We start from the raw sequence: 22,073 nt of genomic DNA, 5'->3' as shown, positions 1-22,073 counted from the left end.
GGCCCGGCGACGACGGTACACACTACAGACGGTACGCTCTGTTTACGATCGAACGACATGCTGGGACGCGACCCGGTGGATTCCCGAGATTTCGTCATTCCAGCCGCGTTACCTTGAACCACTTGGCCGGGATGGATGGACGGATGGATGGATGGTGGGTGATATGTAATTTTCCGACCAGATGACTCCCGGGCAGCGCGCTCGCATTCGAAAGAGAAAGCGGCCAACAATCGCAAAGAATCGCGCGAAGAACCCAATCACACAACCGGCAACACCCCGTCCAGGCCCCGGCTCGGTTCCGTCCCTGCTCATCCGCGGAGCGTCGTCAAGCGTTGGTGCTTCGGTTCACCGGTCCCGGTCAGGCGAGCGCTGACTGAGCTGCTGGGAGGGCGCTCCGGGGATGGGCAGGAAACCATGATAGGAATGCAGGCAGCTACAAATTCGCCATCCACCAGCTGCACATGCTGCAGTGGGACCACAATGTGCGCGATGTGCGCAGGGAAGCCGAGGATGCAGCAGTTTCAATGTCCGGACGTGCGGTTTGTAGATCAATCATTTCCCGGCCCCCAGGTCCCTGGTCGTGTGCGATGGGCGGCAGGCGTAGGCCAGTTTTTCGTTTGTTGTTGCTGTTGGGCATGCCCGGCCGGAGTGCTTTGTTGCCAACATTGTTGGGTGCCCGGGGATTGATTCGTTTCGGTGGAATGTCTCTGGCGGAATCCCCTCGGTTTCGTAACTGTACTGAAGGGGTAGCAGACCCACACGGTCCATGGGATTGTGTCGGAAAAGCAAGAAACGTCTGACGACGATTCGGACGACGCTGTCTGTTTGTAGAGCTGTAGTTTTGCTCTTCATAGGCAAACAACTACGCCATCGGTACATCACCGCCGCATCGAGCCGGTAAAAGGGAGAGCGAGAATCTAATGGGGATCGTTCGAGATGAGAAACAAATAAATGGTTGATACGAAACTTTGAAGACAGTGCAAACAGTCATCAACCCCTTGTGGATGCATATTAATAATTGGACAGCGCGCACGAATTCAGAAACATATGCGCGACTCACGGATGCTGTTGCGGATGGAATGATTGTACCATTATAAAGGGGAGGCACCATCTCGGGTATGTTGAGCAGTTAGCAATATCTCAATTTAAGTTTTGCCACACAAGATCGTTCTTTTTAATCATTTTAGTATAAACCATCGCGGGGAAACGCCTTCAAGCGATCGTTCGGTGGTGCAAGTGCAGATGAGGAATCTAGCTACGTAATATTCGTAATTACATGTTACAATTCTTCCCTCCTATGCAAGCGTTTAGAACACGCGGTTGAAGAAAAATGCACTACAGTCCAAAGTATTCCGACGCCCTACAGTTTGTAGACATTTCCTCTTTGGCCACCGCGTTTGCTTGTTTGTAGTAGAATGTGAAGGTATTTTTATGTTACCGCTACCAACCAAAATGCTCCCCCGTGTCTGTGGTTTGGGGTTGGGGTGTTTGAGAGTTCGACTACCGCCTGCACCACTCCAGAACCGATGCTATTTGCCCAATCGAGAATGCATTCCTGATGGACGGACGGCTCCACACACCGTAATGGTTCCGGTCGGGATGGCATGAGTGTGCATGTGTGTGAGCAGTTTCTTCTTGTCTTCTTCTTACATTTTTCACTCCGCTAATGGAGTGCTATAAAATTGAGTTAATGAAAGAGCAAACTTGAGCAACGACCGCGCTGCACGTTGATGGGTTGCGTTCAGTTCTTTCGCAACACGAACCATCATGCAGCATCTTCTGGAGCATCTTCTGGAGCATCTTCTGGAGCATCTTCTTGCCAGACACACCCGTCCCGCCTGAAGAGTTTAACGTTTGCCAACATGATGATTTGTTGCGCTTTTTGGGGAAGTCACCTGGAAAGTTTTGATTGGGGAAAAAGGGCTTCAATCGGGGTTTTGGCAGCATATTCCATACAAATTAGATGTAAAACATCTACCGAATAGTGCCAAACTTCCTTACTAAAGTACGTCAACTAGGTTTTGGTCTGCAAAAGCAAAGAAACAAAAATCTGAAAAGGCGAAGGAAGGCCTTCTTTAGCTTGGTGCTTCACGCTTGCTTTACCAAGTGCTCAAGATTTCGTGAAGGCAGGGTTGGAACGAAGGGATTCGTTTTATCAGCTTCCACTTCCTGTCTGAGCAGGCACTCGCCACCACGATCGCTGCTGCTCGGCACCGGGTGGCGGTCAGCAGCACGCGTGGTAACGGTCGAGTTTGCTGATTGCGCGTTGGCTGACGTGGAGTTGACCTAAAAATAAAGCAACACCATGGCTCGCCACCACGGCCAGTTGGTGTTGGATACACCGGAACGGAAAAGTTTATCAAAACACTCTGGTTCTTGTTCCGCTCCCGAAAAAAAAGAGCAAACCCCGAAGAAGCGAAGGCTCAAGCTAAACGGAGGGTGATGGATTATTGTTTGAATGTCGCAAGAGTTGATGGAGAAATTCATTTCGTATTTGCGATTACTTGCAAATTTGAAGAATTCAGTACTGAAAATTCGTTGAGATTAGTTTGTTGGAAAAGCCACGGCTTGGTCACGATACAGACGATCATCTTCCTTTGCAGGAGCTGTTCCGAGATGCTACCCGAACCCGATGAAGTCATGAATCTGCAACCCCAACAAGTGTATTGAGTGTGATAAGCTTACTGGGCAGCACGCTTGTTCGTTCTCGAGATTTTACCAAGTTATGAAATTACACCCATAACCCAGCGCCCCTGCGATAGCGATTTGAGCAGGGTTAGATACATTGTAAGGATAAGCAACTTCCTTCCACCTCCACACGCACTATACGCGCCAGAAACTGGCGGGTTATGCGAGACGGCATGAATGAAGCCACCAATTCTGCCTCTCTTATCAGCACTCCATCCCACCCATCTGCACGGGCAACGGCGCGGAAGCCTGTACCTCCGGGTCTGCCCGGGCAGGAACTACGATGATAACGGGGTTTGCTGTGCGGCCTTCGGAGAATCTAACACTCTGGGCCTGGGATCGGGCGGGCGGACTGTATGCCATCCAACAGCCAAGAATGAGTCCAGCAGCAGGCAAGTGTGATAAAAGCATCAGCTTCCCCGTCCGATGCTCGGAACATGCACGCATTTGGTGGCTCAACGACGCATTGCCAACGCCACAGCCCGGCAATGATCAATGAATTGCCGAGTGTGCGAAATGGGCACAAGGCGAAAGCTACGAGCCGTTTGGGAAGTGGGAAAACTAGACCTCACATAAACTGTCCCGCCTTTATGCGACCCTTGTGGGGGGGATCAACAGCATACACACATACACCTATTAGACTGTGTGCGGATCGTTCCGCGATCTTGCCCGTTGATCTTCAGCCACCGGCGGCAGTGGACCACCGCCCACGGCACGCTGGAGTGGACTTTCTTTGCCGGATTTTCTCCTGCTCTTCGGGGGCTAGACGCAATCCCCCTAATGCATGGATGGGGTAGAACCGGACGTGAATGAGCTCACGCGCGCTGGTGGCGTCTGCATTCGGCCGGCACGGAATGCGGAAACAGTGTGAGTGGGATTGGGCGGCAGAAATTGTGTCAAGAGCCGCAGTTTGGGCAGCAACTGTTGGCTGGCTGGTAGGATTTTGTACTTGTACAAGAATGTCACCGAAGATCGTTGCGATGGGGCGCTGAAGATGTAAAACTGGAATTGGAAGAATTTTCTTTATTTTAGGCCCTAGCTGGACTAATGATTGCTCTATTCAGCGCAGCATCTATGCGCTATTATCACTCTGTTAAAACAAAACAGAATAGATAGCAAACCATCACATCATCTATTATTGCAAACGATCCATCATCGGTCGTAACTGCACGGGTGGATGTCGGTGCAGCAGCACCAGCAGCTTACCGGACCTGTTGATACGCCGGTCAACCGTTCGCCTAATTGACCGTAAACTGATCGAAAGCCATAAATCTTTCCCGTTGCGTCCCGTACCGTTCGGCGTTGCTAACTCGTGGCCAGGGGCACGTGCCCAAACGACGACAGGCGGCACACCGCTTTGCCGCCCATTCCGAAGATGATGGCCAGCTCCACAGTGACATATGCGGCCGGCAATAAAAGGTTGTAATTGATACCGGCTAACTGGTCAGGGGAGAAAGAGATTTAATTTTCACCCGGGGAAACATTGCGGAGAGGAACGATCTCCCACTCCCCGGAATGGGCGGTTTTTCTATGACCATGAAAATGTGTTTGTGGGTGTTTTGTTTTTTGTAGTTGTCATCGGTATAAGCCGGAACATGGAGCTCACACTGCATAGTACGCTTCCGGTTCGTTGCAATCGGTGCAGAGGGAAGAAAGCGACAAGAGAGGCAAGAGGGTTCAGGCCATAAAATGAGGCTTTTGGAGTTGGAGAGTGAAGATTCGCGCGTGCCAGGATGACTTCATTCCGGCCGTCCAACGCGTCGGGTTGACATTTGAGCTAGATCTCACACCACTACCCCAACGCCGGCCACTTTCCCTCTCCCGTAGGTACATCCTCATTTGACGGATGCCCTTTTACAATGTTCGCTGTGTGCGCTGGTTAGTTTCGCGAACGCAGTGACCGTGACCGGTCGAACACCGGAAGAGACTGTGGGTACCATTGCACCAGGTCGTTGCTTAGTCTTGCCAAGTTGCAGTCGGGTACGTGCGGCGCTGGAGCGAACCAGCCCATTGGAAAAGGGCTCCGCACACAGGCTGAGCGCTGGAAGATGAAGACACACAAACTCCAAAAATAACGAAAGTACTAAAAATAAATACTCGTCAAACGCTGAATGAAGTTTGTTGCATCGCGCTGATGCTGCTGTCGGTGAAGCCTGTGAAGAGTTTTGGTCGAGTTTAATCATCGAAATACGGGCACACCAGTAACGGTTAGGAGGTGCAGAGTGTTGTTTGTGTGTGCCGTGGGTTTTTTGTGTGTCGGTGCTGTTTATGCATCGTTACAAACTCTGGGCTGTTGAGCGCCACCGCGTCCATAAAAATGGTGTGTTCCTGATATAAATATATTGGAAAGGAAAATTCATCACGCTAAGCAAACAGCGTCCCGTGTATCCTGCCTCGGATTGTGGATAAGATTGCTGGAGCTGTGTGAGCTCGGCTGCCTAGACGCCGAAATGCAGCAGAAAGCCAATGGTGGCTGCTGGTTTTGTTTGATTTATTTAGCGAAAATATTATAGTGCTCCCTAGCATCTGGGGGAGAAAGCATGCGTGGAAGGATGGCAAGGAAATAGTGATGATGATGGAATGTTTGCGTCTTTGTGTTGTCTGTGTATGTGTGTGTGCAATTTTTTTATCGTCTTTTCCAACATGATAAACACATTTTTGGTAGCTGCACTTAGCGTGTGCACGAAATGGGACATTAAACTAGACCAGACCGACCGACTGTGAGTGATGGTTTGCCGGGCGAAATGGATCTAGTTTTGAAAAGTTCATTACCCGATGGAAGTCATGTGCAAAAAAACCGACTCCCTCGCTTAAGCGAGTTGAATTATGCGACCATAAAACCTCGCTCAAGATCACGGCGGGACCGTCGGCGGTGACGAATGTCAACGGTCATTACGACGTGGAGCTGAATGGAGCTGAAGAGCAAAACACGTGCTCGTCATCTCTAGATCGTTCGTGAGTAAGGTGCATACGATCGCATTGGAAGCGTCAAGAGAGCACAAAACCGTTCAGTCTAAGCTGGAGTGTTGCGTCTTGCAGGGAAGATTCATCTTCATTAGGTTTAGAACAAACTTGAAAACCTTCCACCCAAAGCGGCAGCTTATCTGCGGCGATCGCACGTGTGCAGCGATCCGTGAGAAACCGAGAAGATCTTATCTCCCTGGGAAATGCTTGCTCGCGGGGAAAATCTCCAGAGAGAAAGCCGTCCCCCGAAGGCGGGAGAGCAAGAGTGAAAGTGTACAACAAAAAAACCTTCCCGAACACGTGATCGCGAACGATCGTCGGGCAGAAGATGCTACTGCGGCCGCTGCTGCGTCGATAGTTTGGACGCGAATCGGGCCCTTTTTCTCCGAACAGCAGCCCGTCCGCTTCGGCTTACGGGGTTGTCAAATTCCAGCATCTTCCTCTTTCATCCCTGTGCTCTCCTCTATGCATCTGTGTCTGCGAGCTCCGGTTGGGCTTATGCTTATGCTTGCAGCGCCACCCCAAAAGGCAGCATCTTGCTCTGGCATCCGAACGACGATCGCTGCGCTTCTATCGGACGGGCGCGCGCGCGTCCATGCTCTCATGCTCGATCGCCGCTCGCGGTCGACTCTCGCGGCCGTTTTCTTTGCCCGAACTGTTTCCAATTTCTCCCAGCCCGTTTCCCCGGCACTGTTGTGTGTGTGTGTGCGTCTTTTGCGTTTGCGGCGCATCGCGCTCTGTTCGTGCGTTTATCCCCGGGTGGAGAGATTGGATCCCGAACCCCAATCCCCCGGCGTGCCCTGCTGGATGGGGAGTCCCTTCAGTTTTGTTTCTCTCGCTATCTTTCTCTCTCTCTTGCTCTCTCTCTCTCTCTCCATGGGCTATTATTAATAACATAATACGTATAATATCCACACATAAACACAAGCACACACTGATGCAGACGAACGCACATATTAGCCAAACTGTTTAGCTAATGGTCAACGGGTTGGCAGGATGGCACGCATACCCCCGGCACTCTGCTTCCCTGCTGCTCCCTTCCATCCCTTCCCACACACACACACACGCACACACCACATCCGTCGATAAGCGACGGACCGATAGAGGACGAAAGGCAGAATGATGGTATTCGGCGTTTGTGGTCACACACACGGAGCGGCGGCAACACACTGCTGGCATTCTCCTCGGTCGGTCGGTTCGCTGTGTGGTGGTTCAGTTCAGTTCAGTGCGTCGGGTTAGGGGCTGTCGACGGTCCCAGCGCGGCCCGGTTTGAAAACGGTTTTTCCTCCTTCAAGCACGACCACGGTGGCCAGTCGAAGCGTTGCGCTCAAGACGTACGGTACGCGCACCACACGGTACTACTTCTCTCGGTTCTTCTTGGCGCGTCCCGGACACTTTTATGCTGGATCGTTCCATTCTACGTGTGTGTGTGAGTGTGTGTTCTTAAGGATCTGTTTAAACGGACGGCGGGGTGATCTTTGATGTTGGTTGACGAACATTAGGAGCAATTGCTTGCAAATTAATTGCATTATGAGTGGAGCGTCTTTTTACGTCTTCTTGTTTGGGTTTAAAGTACGGAAGCAAGTTAAACTTTTCTTAGAAAAAACAAAAGGATTGTGTTTTGCGTGTGTGTTTCGATCAATACTGACCGTTTGGCGAGCTCACGAGATTCCGGTCTGTGCAGTGGAGGTTAAAAAGTGTTCGACGTTTTGATCATACTCCTTAGTTCCTGCTCCTTTGCCGCCCTGTTTTAGCCAATTTCCTTCCACGCTTTTTAATTCTGTGTTTTATCTGTGAAGCCCCGCCGCGGCCACGTCCCGCCCAAGGGCAAGGACTGTAACGGATTGGATTGAAAATTACTATCATTTGAGAGCCGGGCCGGGTCCCCCAAAAGCTTTGTGTGTTTGGGGATGCGTTTTGCGTTTTAGGTCGTCGGTTGTTCTCGTGTTTGCTGCCCGCAACAAGACGATCGCCACAGCACATCACTAGCGTGTGTGTGTGTGTCCTGGGGCTTAAAGTGAAGAAGATTCTGGGCCTAGCGCAGCTTAGCGTTCTTTATCTTGTCCTTTCCTCGGGGAGTTTGGGGCCTTCTGCACTTTTGCAATTTTTCTTTTGCGTTTTGGACAAAATTGAACAAAAAAAAACAACCTTCGGCTGCAGTGATTCTGGCGGGAAGCGACTAAATGGTTTATCTCGGTGCCAGTGACAGGGCAGCAAGTACGTTGCGGGTCGGCAATTTGTCCGCCAGCGCCCGGTTGGCAAGAGGAACATGAGCAAGAAGCGGGCGAAGATCGAGTGTGATTCTTGTGCAAGTGTCTGATTGCCGGTGTGGTGCTCTTCTCTGGCTTGAAGTGTTGTAATTTTTGTTTGCATTTGTTTTTTCTTCTTCTACCCTTCCAGTTGCAGTGTAACAGCGGCAAGTGCGTGTGAGGCTAAGTTTCGGTGCGCAATTGCGCGAAGCCTTGTTTAGCGCGGATTATCGGATGCATTTCCCGTGTGTATGTGTGTTTTTGTGTGATTCGTTTGTGTGTGAATAGTGGATTTACAGTGATCAGACAGTGCCAGTGACAGTGCACAGGCCCCATCTTAGTGCGTTGCCTGCGTGCATATTCCACTGTACGGGGTGTAGTGTCAGGCGATCGTTTGCTACAATCACGCCAAGTGCTAAGGCAGCATCTCTTCTCAGGGATCGTGCGAAGAAGGTAAGTGGGCTTCATGTTTTTTTTTCGTCCCCCTCCCCATTCTACGTCATTTACTGCAAAGCCCATGCGAGAAGATGTCCAAAGGGCTGGACACAAGATGCAAGGGTAGAAAAAGAAGTCTTAAGAACATCACTTTCGGAAACAGTAAAAGTGAGGAGAATGTTAACTGCCTGTCGACGATTAATCGTATCTCGGGTGTGGGGGATTTTTTTTATTGTGATTTCTTTTTTTATTATGCGCTTGTTCCTCGTCCACTGACGTTGTTGGTGCAGGCCGTGACGGTGGTCGGTCTGTTAGCCTCTGTGTGTGTGTGTGTGTTCTGCTCCAGGATTCCCTGGAACGTGAACGCATACCGCCGTTTGCTGCGCGTCTTTATTTCTGCAAGATGATGTTCCGTTTTCTTATCCATTTGTTCATTCCGCGGCATTCTCGTAGTTCGCTTTCGGCAGACGACTTCGGTGGGGCAACCTTTTCCTAATCAACCCGCCAGCCGATTGGGGCAGCTTTAATGACTTTCCGTTGCTTCGCGGTAGCTCGTGGAGTAGCTCTTTGCATCTCTCAACAAGAAGCGACACCACGCAAAAAATGGCATAAACGGCAGCACAAACGCTTCAAAGTTGATGCTCCACGTCCAGATTTATGGTCCATGTTCGATCGTTTTTAAATCTTAATTTTACGACAACAGTGCGCGCTATATTGGGCAGGTTTTTGTTGGTCCTGGAAAACCAGAAAAGAACGGTCGCAAATGATTTATGGGAATCTGGTCTCAGGTTGGAATTGACTTTATTTCGCACAACTCTCCCACACACACACATATACACGTTCACGTACTATAAGTTAATTTGCAAAACGGCATGTCAGATCCGGCAGGGCAGATCCGGTTCCAGCGAAGATCCAATGCTGCACAGAGTCTCATCATCATAAATCCATAAGCCTTTCGGTAGCGCGCGACTTGGATGACGCTTGTCTTGACGTGGTACGGGAGCTTATTTCTTTGCTGTTCTGCCGCGGCACCGTCGCTTCCGACTCCCACACACACACATGGTTCTGGGAAGTAATATCGAAAGCTTTGCTCCAAACAACAACATCAGCGAAGTTAAAACCTTCCCTCCGGTTCGGGCACTGTTTGCTAGTAAACAATCATCGCCCGCCGAAGAAACACATTTCAGCTACTCGCGTGGTGTGGCAACTTGCAACACAACATCCCTTCAGTTAGCACAGCAAGGAAGCTAGATTGTCCCGGGTGGACCCCCCCTAGGGGAACCTGCCGCTGTACGTACGCTGTGTGCTGTGTGGCGGCATCGAACCCGAGAAGGATTTAGCTCGAGATTTACCGCTTTGATCCGGTGGCCAATTTGTTGGGATTGCCTTCGGTAATTGTTTTGGAATCAGCTTGGCCTCCAACCTTCGCCAACTCTGGCAAAGGTGGCAGTTGTTTTCGGTTACAGGAACACAGGTCCGTGCGCGATGGGTAATCTTCACGTAATGGAAGCGTATGGGTATGGGTAAGGAAGTTCGGTGGCTGTGTTCGACCACAAAACTGAAAACCGCAACCACATCCGAAGCTGCTGACCACCGGGAAACAAGGGATGGTAGTGCAAGGAACGGTTTCATCCGGGAAGAAGCGACAAACCGCGCCAAACCCACACACACACAGCTGTGTCGGGGAGATCAATTTGCAATTTGGAATTTTGGAAATTTTAAATTGAAGAAGTTTGCAGTCACCGCGACCTCGGTGCTTGCAGTCCGGTGGGAGAGTTGCACGACGAAGATGTTCGGTTTTTAATTTCGCAAGAATTGGAGGACAAAAATCAAACGTGCACTTTGGGTGGGCTTGAGTTTGGTGGTGACTTTGGCGAGTGATTTGAAACAAATGAGCTATGGTGGATGTTTTTTGGGTTGAAGAAAAAGTTTAACAGATGTTGTTATAAATTCAGTAATCTGAATCAATTCGAGGAAATGAAATATTTGGAATGACCAGTTTTGCTTATTTCCGACAATGGAATAAAAAATGTACTAAATAGATATTTTAATTCCATAAACAAAGCATTCCATGTACACCCTAAGGGATAATGCTTTCTGCGCATAAAAACTCATACCTTCCGAAAAACATCAGTCGAGCAGTGTCGGTTTTGCAATCGATCTGCTCACTGAGAGAAACGTTTTTTTAAACCCCCCCGGTGGCGGTACCGTTTGTACCGGAGAAAGGTTGCACAATTCCAGGGATTTCAATTAGCTGGTACCGTGCCCTGCCCTACCCTGCCTGCCTGCCTGCCCGTCTGCCCGTCATCCTCTATTGGCTCGCTAAAACATCAATAGCAAAGAGCGTATACAATCTTGCTGCACTAGAAAGTGTTAATTGATCGGTGCTAAGGTAAGCAATTCTGGTTTGTAAGAACGTGTCGATGCTCCTCAGCACACAGGCATAGCGCGCGCGTATATGATGCGTGGTTTCCGGCTGAAGCTGCGGTTTTCCGGCCGAAATAGAAAGAAAAACAAAACCCCCCAACACTTCAGAAGCCCTACGAGAGTGGGACAAGGGCAGCGAGCGTTTTTTTTAGTGGGGCGGGAGTGAAGCAATTGCCTGCTTTAACGAGTCCAGTTTTGCTTACATTGATTGTACTGCGTCTGCCTGGGTGCAGTTGATGAATGAAACAAACCAAACATAGATTGTAGCGAAGACGAGGCGTGTTGGAACAGGTTGGAAGAAACCTGCTAGCCAACCTCTAGCACCAAATACAGGCACAAGGAAGTGGATTGAGGCAAGCTTCATACTCATGAATCACGTCAATTGTAGCTTCCTCGCTTTCCCTGAAACCACCGGACGTCACGACCTCAGCCCCGTGTGGTAGCGGTCCCTTGATCGCACAGGCTGCCGTCGAACGAAGACACATGCTCACGCAAAACCCAAAAACAAAGCCCAGCACAAACCGCAAGGCGAATGGCGCAAAACGGGGCTTCCTAACGCTAACCGACCATCGATGGTACCGCCAAAGGGTCTGGGCACGCTATTAGCGCATTGCTCGGGGAAAGCCTGAGCAGGTTGGTCCCGGGTTCGGCGAGGAACACTTCATTCAAAGTAGCAGCGCTTCTTGACGCGCTGCCCGGGCCGGCATTGCTTGCCAAAGCGGTCCTCGGGATGCTAGGTTTCAGCATTTTATGCATATTTTATCCAACACACATACTGCCGGGCCCGGCAGGGACGGATGGGCCCTGCAGAAAGACGAACAAACTGTGGCAGCGAGCGCTCCAAAAAGGTTCTGCCCATGGCAGCTACTTCAAACAAGATAGTCCACACAGTCCCTTCCCAGAAGACGAGATCGGAAGTATTGTGTTTTGGCAGGCGGGCGGAAGGATGGGGGAGACAACACGACACTATGCTAATGCCAACGGCAAACCTAAAACACACACACACACACGTGTACATTTCGCCCTCAGTGACATTCTGTGCGCGTTCGCATAGGCACGGGAGAGGTACGAGCAAGTCCTAAACGTCCCAAAGTCCCAAGATTGCGTATGCCCGGAGCCCGCGGAAAAACGGGTCACTCACTAACCGAAAAAGCACACAGACACACACTCGGAATACAAAGACATTACACAAATCTCCGCAGGACACCAAAACCCGTGGCACCCACGGAAGGAGAAGCTACGGCTCTCGGTCGGTGCGAAAGACCCATGAAAAGTGCAGCCTCCGGGGCGATTATGAACCCACGGTCGGTGGTTTTTGTTGCCTTTTCGCGAGCGCACGCGTTTTTCTTTTTGCGTCCCGCGACCTCCGTGCGCTTGCAGACGGGTAAAAGGCACGCCAGCGTGTACACAAACCACGCAACAATGGACGCATTCTAGAGGAGGCATCCCGTGGGTCGTCCATTAGCTCGGGTCGAGCTGGCCGTTCGCAAAGCTATTGCTAGCTAGCAAAGTTTGGTGAATACTTGGAATTCTTAATTAACAACATGTGTTCGACGGGTGTCGGTCGGACAGAGGGTGGCTGTGGACGTAGACGTAGAAGTTCCAGCGGGCGCTTCACATATATCATGACACTCTAGAATGCATTTCCTGTTGTAAGAGGCGTCCGGTGGGAATTGTGTCTACTGGCGGTGTGTTTCTGACGGCCCGAATGGTTTTTTAGAAACGCTTCTGCTTGAAACGCAGGCAACAAGTTCGAGAAAAAGAAGTCCCAAAAAACACACACACACATAAGCTTCATAAATTGTTTAGAGTAGTGCGGGTCCGGCAGAAATGCAGATGCCTGCCGAAGTGACACAGAGGATGATGAATTTGCCATTATCGTTTTGGGTAGCCCGCGTTGTTTGCCGAAGCAAATGGGGAAATAAACGTTTGTCTAGGCGCAAAAACTGTCGTCATTAGGATGGTATTTTATAGTTACATTTGGAGCTAAATGCCAAGGTCTTAAGGTCTGTTGATCTCCGGGCGCCGGTCCACTTTTGATCGCCGCCGAGGCTATTATTTCCCGACTTCGCTGGCCGTTAGCGTATTCTTCGTGAAATCGATTATCTAACGCGCACCGCGATTGTCCCCATGATCGAGACGTCTCATCACCTTCACGTCAAAAAAGAAAGTGTCAATTGCACGGTGTGCAAGGGAACAGATGTGCCATCGGTTGATCGGCCCAGAGAGATCGAGTTATAAACGCATGTCAAACAGAAAACCCAAACAGTGCAACAAGCATCCAAAAAAACACGACACACTCGTCGCCGTATGCAAAGTGTGTTTTTAAAGGAGTGCAACGGGAAGAGCTCCCCCGGATGATGGCGACATCGGCTGGAAAGGGTTGAACGGTAATGAAAAGAAAATGTGGCCCCGGTCGACGATGACATCGCGATGTGGCGGTGCATCGCGCGACGGCCGAAGACGAACAGTGTGCGTTCAATTTACACAGCATATTACCATCGGTCACACATGCGTGACGTCAGACGGTAGCTCCGGCGCGTCCAAAAAAGGGATAGGGTCTACAAATTATCATTGACCGAGTTGTGTGTGTGCGCACATGTGTGTCTTTATGGACATAATCTTGCGCTCTTACGAGCAGCAACATGAGAAATGAAGGAATAAAGGGAAGAGAAAAAAAACCGACGACGACACCCATCACCGAAATCAGTTTCACCAGATTTCGAGAGTCAATATTGAGCTTCTGCAAACATGAACCTTACGTCTAACGTTCCTTGGGCTAGCCCTTTTTGTGTTTCTGCTTTGGGTCTGCAGCATCACCCTTTTGTAACGCTTGCACCGCAGTTGTGTCATACTGGCTGTGTCTTAAAGATTTTGACTGAACAAAAAAAAACGCGTTGGTTCAATGATCCTCAACGTAGCGAGTGCTTATGGAACTGCACTGCACATTGGACAGTAAGTCAACATTTACCCGTGGCCTTCCGTGGTCTGCCGTTTGGAAACACCCAACTGTCAAAAAATGGGTGCGAGCTGCAGCGAAACGTTGAGAAATCCGGGCAAGGAAACGGCCATCCAACGGGGAGGATCCAACTTCGAAGCTGCTCACACGCAACAGTCTTGATTGGGGAAGGAGGCCAACGTATGTGTGTGAACGAGCTAAAAGGAAACCCATTTTCACACACGGCCCTTACCACATCCTTCCAGCTTTGCGTGGCTGGAGCGGTTGGTTTTTGCGGAGCGTTTGGTTTTGGTACGTCCAAGGCAACGGTAAATCCTCTCGTTTCGGGCTTTTGTGGTTCCTTCCTGGGGTGGGGTTTGGCTTTGCTGGCGGAACAATGTGCAGCACAGTGTGTAGCTCGGAAGCTTCCAGAACAGATTAATTTCACATCCTCACGCGCTTAACTACCCTCACAGCATGTTACGCGATACAGTTTGGGGGTTAACCGGTAACCGCACCGACCGTTTCGGAAGGGTGCTAATCCTGTCTTCCGGATCGTACAGACGCATCGTGACGCTCTGGAGCGCTGACAGAAAAAGCTCTCCCTCATGTACGACCAGTCGAAATGAGAGTGAAAGTGTTTGCGCTACCAGGTTGGACGCGTTCGAACAAGTCACTGAGAGATGTGTACGCGGAAAAATAAATGTAAAATCATCGAAAACCATCAGAACGGGCAAGAACTTGGGTCGCGTCGGAAAACAAAACGATAGCAAACGGGTTAAGATAAATGTTTCTTCTTAACCCATTATCCCAACGCCCAAACGACCGGCGGAGGGCCTTGTGCAACAGATGTCGCTACAGATAAGCGAGTGTGTAAACACTTTCAACTAGCCGAGCGAGAGCCCCGTGTGCTGTGTTGCATACCACGGGGCTACGGGCAAATCACCAAGAGGTGATTTGTTTCATCGGGTCAACCCAAAAGAAGGGACTCATTATTCTCTCCCCCGTGCCGTGCCCGTACCTCTTTCCGAGCATTATCGGAACGAGCGACAGAGGAAAGAAGGGAACACCACCGTTAGCATCGATGTGACAGATAGGGCCGGATTAGGCGAGGCTCAAGATCTATCGCCCGTACGGTGTTTGCGTCCCACGTGCGGAGGAGAGATTTCAGCTTCTCCAGTGTGCGCGCACACCGAGGTCCGGACTGCGGCAGCACAAGGGCTTTTGACCGGGCAATCGCTTCTAACAAGCCCCGGGTCCGGGCATTTATCGTTAGTGGGGGAACCATTTCGGTGCTGATTCATGGAATCGCCCGGTGTAGATCGGGAGAGTAGAGAACATAACACCAACCAGCCAGCTCTCGAAGCTGCTGCGTGGATTGTGTGGAGGAAAAGTCTGAGACCTGGGGCCCATGTCTCGTACCTGCCGCGCACTCATGCACTCATCAATGTCAGCATGCCGGTGGCAGTGTGAATAAGTGTAATATTTCAATTCAACAACCGTCTCGCTCACGGTAAATGCTTTTCACAGCCAATAAATAAATCCACAGAGCCACGGTGCGGCAGAAGATCGCCTGATGATGGTACGCGATAAATCTGGCCCCCGCATCATGCACATATATGAACCGAACTCTGTTCAATTTATAGTGCTAATCGCCCGATGTTTTTTTTCTGTTATCGCTGCTCCATCCCTTCATTGCCAGTGGAAATACCGGTACAGCCAGATACGATTTACGATAATATACCAACATCTAAGCGATAGCGAAAAGAACGATCAACGAACCAAAAGCCACTTGGAAGGTGCACGCTCATGTTTATAAATCATTTTTTGTGTGGCTGCTGCTGGGGTGGTGTGCTGTTTGACTTGTTGTTGCACTCTTTTTCTCAATTTATTTTCCGAAAATCAAACCACCGCAAACACAGCATAAGTAAAGCAAAAAAAAACCCTCAAGCCCTTTGGAAAGGTACACAAACACACGGTGTATTAGGAGGATCTTTTCTTGCCCCAACGGTGTACGGCTGGCGTGTAATACAGTTCCGGCGTGGCCGGAGTTTCCCTCCCCGGGTCAGGCATCGGGATGCCGCTCGCCACAGGGATGTGATGGGGTGGTTTTTCCATGCATACGGGCAGTTTGATTATTTTCATTGCCCGTTTCCAATACTCCACTCTTTCGTACAGGCGAAAGCCGGAAAACAAACAACAGCCAAGCCGTGCTGGAGTCGCCCGGGAAGTACCAGATTGAACAGAACTCCCTCTTCGCGCTTGCGGAAGATTTTGCCAGTGGTTTGACAGAATGGTGGGGAAAAGAGAGGGGAGGTTCGTTCCGGGGGTTTTTGTTTTGATTATGGTGTATTGTTTCTTTGTTGATCGTTTGATTTTATTGCCGTGGCCGTGGTTCTGCCGTGGTCTTTCCAGCAGCAGCAGCAGCAGCATCATCGCGTCGTCCGCGTCTTTGCGCTGATTATTATTTGCATAACGTTCGGCATATAGTTCGATCTGGGGAGGGACGCACACTGGAAGGAGTAGTGTGTGTGTGAGTGCGTTTGTGGTGTTTGCCGGTGGACCGATGTCGATGAAGTTTGGAGAACTTCGTGCATTTCGTATGCATTGTTTACTGGGTAGGTTGTGTGCTGTTTGCTGTTGTCGTTAAATCACGAGGGCAAGATGGGAAATCAAGAACCGTTTGGAAGCTTATATGTTACATTGGAGGTTCTTTTTTTATCTCTTGTTGCATGATCGCGTGCTATCGAGCCAGCGAATGGGAAGGCCTCAGGCAGCACAAGCACACGTCCAGACGAACGGGTACACGTGTTTTAGAGTTTATGGGAGGCTAAAACGAACGAGAAGCATGTGCTTTTCAATTAGTTATAAATCCTTTAAAACTTGCATCATTTCAAAATGTGTGCTTTTAATAACGATAACAAACAGTGTGTCTCGTGTACGCGTTCTGCTCAACTCTGGCGCAGGACGCTCTCGTAACATGGGAGCCAACTTACGACTTCGCGCGACGAAAGACTCTCATCAATCCGATTCTGTTTGATGTATAAATGTGTGTAATATTGTTAGCAAAAAAAACCCTTTGCTTTTGTCCCTTGGATTCGTAATTCAATTATTCTCCACGGATCTCCGTCTATTCACGGATGCTATTCCGTGTTTTCATACGCGAACTGAGGAACTACGACTCTGCCGTTGCACGGTGCAGCGGCAGAGTCGGACAGTCGCACTGGATATTCCTGTTCTCCCATCATGCACGCTCTGTCGGCTGGCTGGCGCGGCTAGCCCCCGTGTCGAGTTAATCATAGAAATGCATAAATAAGCCCAGAATCATCATCCACGTCCACGTTGTCTGTGCTGGATGGTCCCCTAGCCGGTATCTAAAACGGGACAGTATCTATCGAGCTGCTGCCTAGTGTCCGCGTGCATCTGTGCACGGTTCTCGTTTTATGGGTACACCATTCACACAAGCCGGACGCCGGCGTGCACTCTGTGACGCCGATTGACGCATTGGTTCTGCCCGCAGTGGAGGTCTGCCGCGCCACGGTTAGTTCAGTGGACTCCAACATTGCCGTCATTGCGCGTTGCATAATAAAATAAAGTCATTAGCTCTCGGCAAGCGCGAAAGGCTTTGGATGGCCAGCCCAGCGTAAAGAATACGCCAAACGACGAGGCCGCGCGGGGTTGATGACTGCGACGAAAACGACAACGTCATCATCTTCAGTGTTGCGTGTTGCGGCAAGGAGTGGCATGGTGGCACAAAAAAACTCGTCCCAGCATCCCCCAGAACGACTGTACTGGTAGACGGCAAGGCCGGAGGGAGCGGAGCAAACTTTTTCGAGTGATTATAAAAGTGCAATCTGATCCTTTCGGCGAGATGCATTTTTGTGCAGTGCGCGTACACGAAACTTGTAAACACACGGGCTGGGGTTTGGCTCCATAGAGTATGATTTTATTTCGGCACGGCAACATAAAAACCTTGACAGTCATGTTTGTGAAGGGGCTGCATTACATGCAGTTGTGTTGCAATTTCAGAGAAAAATGTCTAGACAATGGAAGAAAATGGACAAAGCCAAAGGGTACACTTAAAAGCTTATGACATCATTGCATTGCAATAATGCCGTGCAGGAAGCATTGCAGAAACTGCTTCAATCATTTCGTTCGTTTTAATTTACGCTCTGTTCAGCATTGAATAAAAGATGTTTTATATGCATTTTTTTTTAATATAAAAGGGAAGTCTTTCACTCCAACATTCCAGCTTCAGCTCCAAAGTCCAAAAAGTAACTCCAGCGTTGTTGATCTAATCCAGATCGAAGTGATTGGCTTTACTGTTTTCGTCGGAATTTCCCTACGCACATTCCGAGAACTTCACGCAATCCCAAGCAAAAGGATCGTATGGCACAAAATGAATGAATGGAATCTGCCTGCTTGTCCAATGTTTATGAGAATGGGGGAAAATTGAATTCTTTCAGCCATTTTCCAGCAAATGCGGCAAAGCAGATGTTGTGGTGAACCCCTTGGACCCAGCCCAGAGTTGATCTTGTTTTTCCGCCTCTATTTCCATGTTCGCCCGCTTGTGTGTGTGATCATAATTTGTCTGGATGTTCTCCGTCTCCGCATTGATGGCCTGGGTGGTCTTCGAATGCCGTTGCGTGATGCGTTTAGTCGAAGCGGTTGTGTGTTTGTTGCAGATGCAGATCATAAGCCAGTTCCTGTCGGATGAGCTGTGTTCCCGGTTGCAAATCCAACTACCCCCTCAGATAGGGGAAGATGCACCATGCGGAAGAAACGGCCACCACTTAAGCCAGTCAGCCGGTTGTTCATGGGTGCATTAAATGTTACGCAAACCGCACCGATATTTGAAGCTATTCGCCGGGGCTGGTGATGGTGAGTTAAATATTTATGTTGCTCCCAAGCGAATCATAATGCGTGTGGGAATTTATTACACAAACACAGAGCGTTACTTAGTAGAGGTAAATGCGCTGCGCAGCGTTGGAGGATGTTGATTTTGGGTGTGATAACAATAAAAAACACATACACACATACATTTTTGTTCGGTTTTGATTAAGGTACTTATTTTCAATGCACGACAACATGATTGAAAAACTGGAAAAAGCGGGCTTTGGGGAGGGAGATTGAAAATCCCCATTCATACAAATGAATCCCTGCCCATCGATTGGGTGGGGGCGCACAGTAACGTGCAGTTTAATCGGTAGCGATGTTTACTTAACAGATTTCTCATCAAAACTAATAGAATGGAAATCCGTTTTACAGTGATCAAGAGAGACGAAGAGAAAGAGAGAGAGTGAATAAGAGAAGGTGGGAAAACACAACCTATCAATCGGCGAACAAACGTGTGGACAAACAAAAGAGAGCCTGTACTTTACAGCAAAACAGCATCCTGCCGATGGGGGAATTGAAATCGAAAACCTACCACAAACACGCACTGCCATTGGGTCGGGCCGGGGTGGGGAAATGTCGATGAAAAATCACCCAGTATTGGTGACTATTGAAATGTGGTGGATAAAAAAGGAATGATAAAAATAGCTCGATCTCAGTTTTCTCGTTTCACACTCTCTACTAATTTGTTGTTGTTGCTGTTGTGTGCTTTCTGCACTACACACATCGGTTCGAATATCCTGGCCCATGTTCATCAGACTTTGGATGTGTTTGTGTGTGTGTGTGTGTGTATGTACAATGATTGGCGTTCGTTTGGCGAGAAGATTAACACTTCCCAATCGCCGGAAAAAGGAGCGGCAAGATAGGCGCACGGGCTATTTGAGTACCTTCCGGATAAATGATGATGCAACGGTCATGCATGTGTGTGTGTGTGTAACAGCTCCCGGGCAGCTTCGACCCGAGTGCGTTATCCTGAATGTTGTGGGCACGTAAAGTGGGCGCCACGTAATTCGAATCCCCGGCAGTCATTATCCGCAATCAATTTCACACCAGCCCACTTAGGGCGATCGCAACGGGCGCGGGGCTAATGGGCGGCCGTGGAAAGATGATGGTGGCCTCACGCCAGCCCCAGCAACATCCCCCAGTAAGCAAACCACACGCCGCTTGGAACTGCTGCCTCCGTGACTCCGTGACAAGGATCATCGGCCCATCGGTCTTCCCCGCAGTGGTCCATTCATCTTCACTGCCAGTATCGCTAGAGAAAGTGACACACACACACACACTGAAAAGGAATTAATGGTGTCATCAGCTAGCGGTGGTGTGCGTAATTGATATTTGTTTCGGGCAGCTAATTTGTGAGATCTCGAAACCCTACGGCATCGCCCAATAGCCAACCTGGTTTGTAGGTGTTTGTAGTTCATTAATTGTCGACAGTGTGTTTGCGTTTGTGTGGTTTGGGGAGGGGATAAAGGTTCTGGGGTACGTTCGTAACGGGCGTGCTGTGGGGTGTTGGGAAGGATATGTACAACACACAAGCAGCTACACAATTATGCTTCACACATACACACGCACGCACCGCATGGCTTTGAGGTGCTTGACATTTTCCGGGTGGGAATGCTTTTTTATGTATTCTTTTTTGTTGTTGCTCAAACTGATACAAATTATTCACTTGCATTGATGAACACACGGAGTATTTACACATTTAAACAACCATATTTCTGCGCAATTGCACGGTGTTGCCATTGGTACAACTGTTCGGTACTTTGTTTGCGCTAGCCAGCCGGAAGTACTGATTGTTAGGCTACAACAGGGCCGCGCTTACACTCGCTTCTGATCACGCAGCAATCAACACCACTGCGTGCATTGCAATTTTGTCCCACCCTTCCGACCCTTCCCTTACCCCGTGTACGTGGACGTGTGGGGTTGGGTCGTAAATTCGCGGACCCGGTTTTTACATGAGCAACCTCTCGAAGCGCGCGGCGCGGTGCGAAGAGCGAAATTGTGATTTGTAATCCAAACACAAATTCAATTTTCTCGATTTACCTCGATTTGTTGATTCGCGGGCCTTTCCCCGCGTACACCACGGGTCGGAAAATGGATCCTACGCACACCTCCCCAAACTCAACCTGTCCCCGCGTAGCAGTGCACTGTGTCGTTTGTTTGCTGGTATTCTCGTTTGTCGATTCTTCGAGCGTAACCAAAAAATCGGTAACATTGATTGAAGTTTTCCACACACCATCGAAAAAAAAAAAACATGGGAAGCGAGCGGAAGTGGGATTCCATCACCCGGGATGAAGCCGGGTCGGTCCTGTAGGGGTAGGCGAGAGCCTGTGTTTGCTCTTTTTGCTCCGCCATCAGCAGCTGCCGTGTTCCAGTGGTGCTGGTGTCCCGCTCACTCGATCGATATAAACAAATGTAATTGAAATTCTGACGCTTTTCCGGTGGGGCGGGAGTTTCTACATCTTTATCAATCTATGGGCGGCCACTTTACGCGTTGGACCGAGCGCCCACAATGAAGCCACTAATGGTCGGGCTGCTCCGATCAGGTGACAAAACGCTTACGATTCTTCTTCTGCCATCAGGAACTCCCACCGAAGCCTTGGCACAGTGCCGCTGATGAACCGTCCGTCAACCTTTCTCCCATCAATCTGGGGATGAACTTTCGGGACGACGTGTACGGGGCTGAACTAGCGAGTGGAAACGAGAAACGGTTTTCCACACCGGTGACACTGTCGCCGCGCGTATTCAATCTGCATTTGTCACGTCGATGTGATTTTTCCTTCACGAGAGGGGCACCAATGGAAAAAAAGGCGACAGATTTGACACCTTTCTCGATGGCGGGAATAAGCAATCGTCCTTTTTGTGCGAGGGAATGAAAGCAAAGGAGGCCCAATAATATATTCATACCGTGTATCAAGTGTCGCAAAAATTTGCCTCATCTCGTCTCGGGGGAAGCTCCTGTTGCCCGGGTCTTGGCTGCCCTCCAGCCAGTCGTTGCCGGCGTGCCATTTTTTCGGCCCGCTTTGCCGGACGACATGTGCAAGCGCGCCACGTGTTTGGGGTGTGTATGTGTGTGCTGTCGTACAGGAAACGATGACGAGCGGAAGTGGCAAATGAGAGTTGAGAAACGTAAAGCTGGAAGTCGGGTGCACCGAAAGCGACAAATCACTGATATCGACAGGCGCCTCTGTGGTGGAGTTTCCTTCCGTGTCCGCGCCGTAGCGTGTCAAAATTTGGTGGTCTTGCGCGGGTCTTGCGGGGGTATACTTTCGATAAGGATAAAGCGACCCCAGCGATGGGTGAACGAACGAGTGTTTTGAGCGATTTCCGGTTCCTGATATTTTTGTGGCGTGCGGTTTATGTTTGGGGGACAAGGCGAGGTGAATCGTTTTGTGGGTTGCACACATACATACACACCACATCTGGTCGTTGCTTCGTGGCCGACTCCTCGTCGTTTGAGCGACAGTTGCTTTAATCTT

At 49.8% G+C, this 22,073-nt stretch overlaps 1 protein-coding gene across 11 annotated transcripts in view; it reads left to right on the top strand.

Annotated features, from left to right (window-relative positions):
* Positions 1 to 4,644: 4,644 nt before the first annotated feature.
* LOC120953761 (papilin) overlaps positions 4,645 to 22,073 on the top strand; it is a 64,336-nt gene continuing 46,907 nt past the window's right edge. For 3 of the 11 annotated variants that reach the window (XM_049607360.1, XM_049607362.1, XM_049607359.1), the window contains exons 1-2: positions 6,813 to 7,077; positions 8,053 to 8,354. The gene's annotated coding sequence lies outside the window, so the exon portion shown is untranslated. Of the gene's footprint in view, positions 4,669 to 6,810; positions 7,136 to 8,052; positions 8,355 to 22,073 lie in introns of those variants that run through there. The other 8 variants (XM_049607361.1, XM_049607355.1, XM_049607358.1 and 5 more) reach the window with 7 other exon arrangements.

The sequence above is a fragment of the Anopheles coluzzii genome, chromosome 2 (genome assembly GCF_943734685.1).
Source record: "Anopheles coluzzii chromosome 2, AcolN3, whole genome shotgun sequence".
Taxonomy (NCBI): domain Eukaryota; kingdom Metazoa; phylum Arthropoda; class Insecta; order Diptera; family Culicidae; genus Anopheles; species Anopheles coluzzii.
This window is presented reverse-complemented; position numbering and strand designations above follow the sequence as displayed.